This window comes from Corvus hawaiiensis, chromosome 3, assembly GCF_020740725.1.
Source record: "Corvus hawaiiensis isolate bCorHaw1 chromosome 3, bCorHaw1.pri.cur, whole genome shotgun sequence".
In the NCBI taxonomy this organism is placed as follows: Eukaryota; Metazoa; Chordata; class Aves; order Passeriformes; family Corvidae; genus Corvus; species Corvus hawaiiensis.
This window is the reverse complement of record NC_063215.1, coordinates 5,041,666-5,048,751: the sequence shown is the minus strand read 5'-3', so window position 1 is coordinate 5,048,751 and position 7,086 is coordinate 5,041,666.

Genomic DNA, 7,086 nt, shown 5'->3' with positions numbered 1-7,086 from the left:
GCATTGTTAATAAAACATGGAAAATCACCTTTCTTCATATAGGCTGTGATAAGCAAAGAGAATCTCTTTCAACAGTCTGAAGACATACTTTTTTTTTTATTTCACAGTGAAGTTCTCATTCTCAGAGCACAAGTCCTCACTGAAAACTGTTATTTAAAAAGGAAATGAGTGTACTTCTTTATATGTAAGAAGGTTATTAATAGTTGTTAAAAAAGAAAGCTGTAATTACTAAAAAGAGGAATTTGAAGTAAACAGCTCCATTTTTCATTTTGAATTATTGCTTTTCTTTCATATTCCCCTTAGCTCAGACAATGAAAACAGGTCGGAGACCAAATCTTCTACATGGTTTAAAAAGCTTAGTTTGTAAACTTTCTCACAAATGGAGAATAAAATTAAATTTCACTTAGTTTACTGTTGGATGATCTCTGGCTCTTGAGAGTCACATTGCTTGTCAAAATTTTTCTTGGGTCCTCAAAATTTTGTGGATAAAATATTGTATTGATAGAGTAAATTCACCTCTCTCAGTTCAGTAGTCAGAAAACAGAGCAAAATTGTATGGCAGGAGTTTTTATTTCATGAAAAATTGTATCTTTAGAAAGAGAGATGATATTTTAGTAATTGACTAAATTGACAGCATAAAATGCTGTCAATTCTTGGATATAAAAATCACCTTAATATAGAGATGTTGGGAGATGATGCTGAGTTGGGCTGCTGTCCTGGTGAGATTCTGCTGGAAAACTGCTCCCATGCTATGAGATTTAAAAACCCAGTTATTTTTTAAGATACCTCTATTCTGATGTACAGGGCAGTGACATGACTTTTTCTCTGTTCCTAAGGCAAATTTACAATTCTCTAATATAAAGGTATTAGACCTTTATAATGTATTTATAACGTATTAAACCATTATCCAAACTAAGTTTAAATTAATCCCAGCTTTTTCTCCTTGAAAATGAGTTTGTGCATTTGGAAGGGGAACCAAAGTATTTAGCAAGAAAACACTCATCTATCACATAATCAAGCCTGCAAGTGGCAAAGCTAAAATAAGCACATATGTATTTTTTTCTTTCATAGCAACTGTATTTCATTTGAACAGGTCAAAGAGAGGAAACAGAGCTTTGTTAAAAAGCTGTCACTCATTCTTACTGCACCACAGGATAGGACACACAGCCAGGTTTGATTGTGAGGACCTGTGAGCTCCTACATTTGCTCAGGAGGTCATTAAAAAAGAACAAACTCATGAGCAAAGGTTTTCTTACCCATAGCTCAGCCTTGAATATCTTGTGTATTCATTGCATAAAGTTTTTCCTAGTGAAGGTCTCACATGGCGTATGTGCAATCCTTATGTTAAGATCTTTCAGGGCTGCAGAAAAGGATCCTTGATGAAATCTTATCAGGTAAAGTGCCATTTAATAGTGTTTAAAATTTGAAATGGGTCAAGTCCATTCAATCAGGACTTCCTCTGAGGTTGTTATTTTTTTTCTTAAATCTTATGCAGGTACATACACACACAGAGACACAAAGTCTGTCTTGGAAGAATATTCATCCTTGTCTTTTTTCTTTTTTCTAGGCCAGGAAGAATAATTTAGCTATCTTCCCAGTGAGGTGAACTAATGCCCAGCAGCCACAGAATGCCCCCTAGACTTGTACAGGCAATTTACATACAAATAGGGATGCTGAAGAAATTATATTCCAATATTTATGCACCCTAATATTCATTCTCCTAAATAAATGAAGCATTTCTCTCTCACCACTAACAAGGCTGAATCTGTCACAAATTAACTTCAGATATTGCCAACTTTAAGCTAAAAGGACTGACATCACAATCTGCCAGGAAGAAGATGCTTTATCCCAGGGGTGGAGCTGGACTATTTTGGTCACTGGACTTTTTGGGAAAACACAGTTTGGCCTGACTCACTGCCTCAGTTTTTGCTTGTGGAGATGGTCTTTGACTCATGTCATGTTCGGGTCTGGGCACTGCTTCAGGAAATGGCAGGTGCTTTGGGTACTCTCATCAAGCCTCTCCAAGGGAAGAAGGGTGAATAGCTATACCCTGGGTACACACATACCCAGCCATACCATCTGTGGAGAGCACGGAATGTTTACCGTGTTCAATCATGAAAACAAGGTCTGGATCTTTCAGCCCTACAACGCAGTGCAAACTTTGGAGAAAATCAGTAGCTCCTGCATTTTGGGCTGATGTATTTCCCAATGGAAGCAACTGCCATCTCAATGGCTGTCTGTCATTCCCATTTTTTTCCTGACTGCCTTGTTCCTGACACAGGCTTTTCAGGTGATGGGAAACAGCCACTTCCAACACCTCATTTCAAAGGCCAGCAGCCTTTATGTGTCCATCCAGCTGCTGCATAGGGCAATCAAAATGGACACATCTTGAACTGCTTCTCTTTAGGGAATTCCCTCAGGCCTCCTTATTATCTTCATCCCAGTCCTGGTGGCTATAAATGCAAGGGAAGGAGTGAAGGTGTTCTTTGATAAATATTTTTGCACACCTGGATCTATGAAGTAACTTTAGGTATTTGTCATTTAAGTAGCTGTTGGATTTTTTTTAATCCAGTTTTCCATCTAAACAGGACATGGGTGACATATCACAAACTTTATGTAAATAAATGTGAACAGTTATGGCAGGGTTTCAAGCTTCCAGAAGGATAAAAGTAAGAAATAAAGGAGTTGATTGAACAGTATCTTACCTAAAGAATGAGAAAGAATGTGCATTTAATAATCTTCTTATAGAATGCCCTCAAGTATCATTACAAGTGGCATTCAACTGACCAGATACTCTCTGTGCATTTCTGTTACCTGATCTAACCTGCAATGTTTCCCTATTAAATCATGGACTCATGGAATTGTTAAGGTTGGAAAAGACCTCTGAGATCATGAAGTCCAACCACTAACCCAGCACTGCCAGGTTCGCCACTAAACTATGTCCCTCAGCACCACATCTACATGTTTTTTCTATTTATTTTCCAGAAGAAATAGAAACTTCCCAGAGCAATTCTCTTCATGGTAAAGGAAGTTTTAGGTAAACGAAGTTACCTAAAATACCTGGATAAATAGGACACGTGAATGGAAGTGCCCTTTTTGATTGTGTTTCTTGGCTGACACAGGTTCAAGTCAGGTTCAGGATGTCTCCTAGAAGAGCCTGATGTGATTTAAGACTCTGAGATAAGTTCACTGAAGTCTGAGCTACGAGAATCCCTCAGTCAGTGATGTGGACTTACAGAGCATAACTTGGGTGCACACCAATCTTCAATTTACTTCTTGATGTGTGCTGTTCTTGTGGATATAGCTATGGAGACCAGAGAAGTGGGATAAGGTGCATCTTGCCTCCATAGCAGGACAGAAATATTTCTTAGATCTTCTGGATTTTGAGCTAAGTTTTTTTGAGAACATTAACATTTATCCTATTTCTGTGGTGTCACAGTAGAAGCATTTTTTTCATTAAACATTAACTTCAGTTCTTTGAGTCAGCAGACCCCTAAGTCTCTTCAAGTTGAAAGCTCAGACAAGTAAATGCAGTTTGTCCATGCAGTCCTTAAATAGCCTCCTTCACCCTAAAGAGGGAAGTAAGTGTATTTTCCGAGTCCTTAGGCAACAACAGTAAGATCACAGAACGGGTCAGGCTGGAAGAAACCACAGTTGATCATCTGGTCCCACCTCCTTCCTCAAGCAGGGTCATCCCAGAGCACATGGCACAGGATTGTGTCCAGACAGTTCTGGAATATCTCCAGTGAGGGAGACTCCACACCCTCTCTGGTCTCTGTTCAGTGCTCGGTCACTGCACTGGAAAGAAGTTCTTCCTCATGTTCAGGTGGAATTTCCTGGGTATCAGTTTCTGCCTGTTTCCTCTTTGTCTTGACTGGATCCAAATCATCCCCACCGCCCTCTTAGCTGTTTTCTTGTAAATGTGGGTTGATATTGCAGTGTCTCTTGCTAAAATAAATGTGTTTTATTTTTCCATTTGAAATCTCACAGACTTTGTTCTCTAAGACCTTGCTTGATTACTAGACAGCATTTTTAATCTTTCCAGTACACAAAGAAGGTAACACTAGAATGAATTAGCTTTTTTTCTTTCCTCTAGATAGAATAGGCCAAATAATTACATCCATTTAGGCTGTGATCAGCTAAAGTGTGACTTCTTGAACAGGAACATGTTTCACTTAAAAACTTCACTCTTTCATTTCTGCTTTTATTGCATGAGTGTTGCAAAACAGGGGTTAACTGCAGGGGTTAAAACTGAAACATTTGGTTGAGGTGTATCCCAAAGACACAGGAAAGCTGTTCGCTAGAGATAACAGGGTCCTTCCCCCTTCCACAAGAGCTAGTGGGCCTGTCTGAACTGCTCTTGTGATAAAAAGGACCTACCTCAGCTAAGTTGGATGCATTGCCTGCACCTAAAAGAAATAGTAACAATTAGATGTCTATGTTTAAGTCTCAGATGGTGTGAGTGATGAATCATGTATGTTTATTGACTTTTCTTATGTTAATGTGTTTCTCTTGCTCCCCATCAGTTCCCTGTCTTACTTGTAAAGGGGCACTTGATGTGGCTGTTCCTGCCTGTGTGAAATCGCTTACAGAGTCTGGTTCTAAAGGCAAGCTGGTCTTAAGCTTCTGAAAAAGCACAAGGAGATGACTTCAGACATGGCAGTGAATCATCTCGGTTGTCTTTCCTTACAGAGGACTGGCTGCCTCGAGGTTTCAAAATCCACTCTGTAGCTGTGAGAACACCTGGATTTGTGTTCACTCTTTGCATCATGCCAGAAAAGCACTGGCAAAGGACACTTGTAAAGGAAGTTGAAGAGAATTGCATTGAGTTTTGGATATTAGGAAGAGATTCTTCTCTGTGAGGGTGGTGAGGCCCTGGCACAGGGTGCCCAGAGAAGCTGTGGCTGCCCCATCCCTGGAAGTGTCCAAGGCTGGACAGGGCTTGGAGCAACCTGGTCTAGTAGAAGATGTCCCTGCCCATGGCAGGGTGTTGGAAATGGGTGTTATTTAAGGTCCCTCCCAATCCACACCATTCTGTAGTTCTATGATTCCATAAATCTTTTGTTGCTCACTAACCTTTCATGATGCATTCCTTACTTGATTCAGCAGACACAAGCACAGGTCAATCTGAGCAATCCCAGAAAACCTCCTGCTAAGTGTGGCTCTTCCACTGTTTATGTAAACATCAGTCTCTGGAGGCTGAGCTGTGATCTTCTCAGTGGTACACCATCAGGGTGCAGTTAGGTGGTAGCATGAAATTTTTGGTCTAATCCACATGAGGATTTGTCAAGCCAGAGAGAGACAGTAAATATCAAATTTCTATGAGTCACTGAGTGCTGTAAACTCTGAGCCACACCACAAGTTAAACCCCAGTACAAACTCCGCATTTCATACCTGTATTCACACTGACCCACAAGTTCTAATCATTTTGACCTTGGCACAAGCTGTAAATATGGGTAGAACAATTAGTACATAACAAATTCCTATAAGAAACTCCCATATTATTTGTTTTTCCTGTGTACAACTAACATCTCCTCCAGCTGGCTGAATATTAGGCAAGTGGGGACTTCTTTGTTTGCAGCTTGAATGCTGACCTGATGGAACACATGATTTTTGACCTTCATAATTAATTTACATTACTGTTTTTAAGTTGACAGGAAATAGGTGCTAAATCACCGAATATCCTGAAGTAGTCCTGTGGTATTGAACTGACAAGATGAATTTATTATTTCTTCACAATGGGCCAAGGACAAGTTCAATGAACAACTACAACTCAACTTACTATCTAAAATACAACACCCTTTCCGGAACAAGCCAACACTGGAGGTACTACAATGAATTGGGAGCAAATAAATATGAGTATGGAAGGAAAAATTACCTCAGTGGAAAAATCCAGTCTCTGAAATGTCCATACCAAGCTGTGAAAGGTACAAGTTTTTGTGCCATTATTCATTAGATGCTGCGTTCTCCTTAGATACTTCCTATTTACCTCTAAAACATGCACAGTGTTAAATAACTCATGTAGGGCTGGATAAAAATCTTTATATTGGTTTGTTCAACTGAGCTGTCTAGATCTGCAATCACTCTTAGTGCAAGGCTACTGGAATAACCTAAGATCCAAAGACTTAAGCTTGGCTTATGACATGTTATAGTCAATATTATGTCAAAATGGTCTGGATTGTTTTTGTGTTTCCAATGCACAATGTTTCCATCCTTATGTTTATTGATTACAGAAAGGATGATCCGAGGCTTATCCAGGAGGCAGGGCAGAAAACAAGACTAGAGACAGACTGAGCCAAAACAGGGCTCCTGGGCCATGGGCAGGTGGTGGGAGAAGCTTCAAGGGAAGCTAAAATCTCCTCGATGCTCTTTATTAAATACTAGGCTCAGATGGTTGTTGATATTTCTGGTTATTTTTGCTTGCCCAGCACATTTCCACATCTTTGAATGGCTTCTCCCTTATCACGAGGTTTGTCTCCCTGCCTTCACGTTCTACAATTTTTGTTTCACCTTTCCCCTCCAGGTTCTTTACACATTTCTTTTCCCTTGTCATTTTTCTCCTTTCCCATCTATAACCCGATTTCCTCATGCACACTGAGCCGCTGCAATCTATGGAAGAAGCATGATCACTGCTCCCAACACCTAATTTATTGGGACTGACATTTTTTACCTCTTCAATCACCCAGCATTTGTCTCTTTAGGTACATGGAATTTTTACGTCATTGTGGATGTTTCCTTCAATTGTAGGTAGGTTATCACAAAATACCTTCAATAAATATTTTGCCCTCTGTTTGTAAATTTTTATGTCCTTCTTCATTCAGTTGGAAGGCTGCTGCTGACCCTTCCAGTTTTAATGCTTAGAAACTGATTTTTTTCCAGTAATTTATTAATGGAGTGTATAAATATCTCTCTCTTTTGTGCTGAAAATAAAGAATAAAACCCAAGATGTTGAGAAAAATCTCCTGCCATAAGAAATAGTGACACCTGCACAGGACCCTGTCCTAAAAACAAGCATCAACTTAAGAGTTTCTTTCAAAAATCAGGAGATGTTTTCTGATACTTTGTTGGATGAGGGTGAAAAATCAC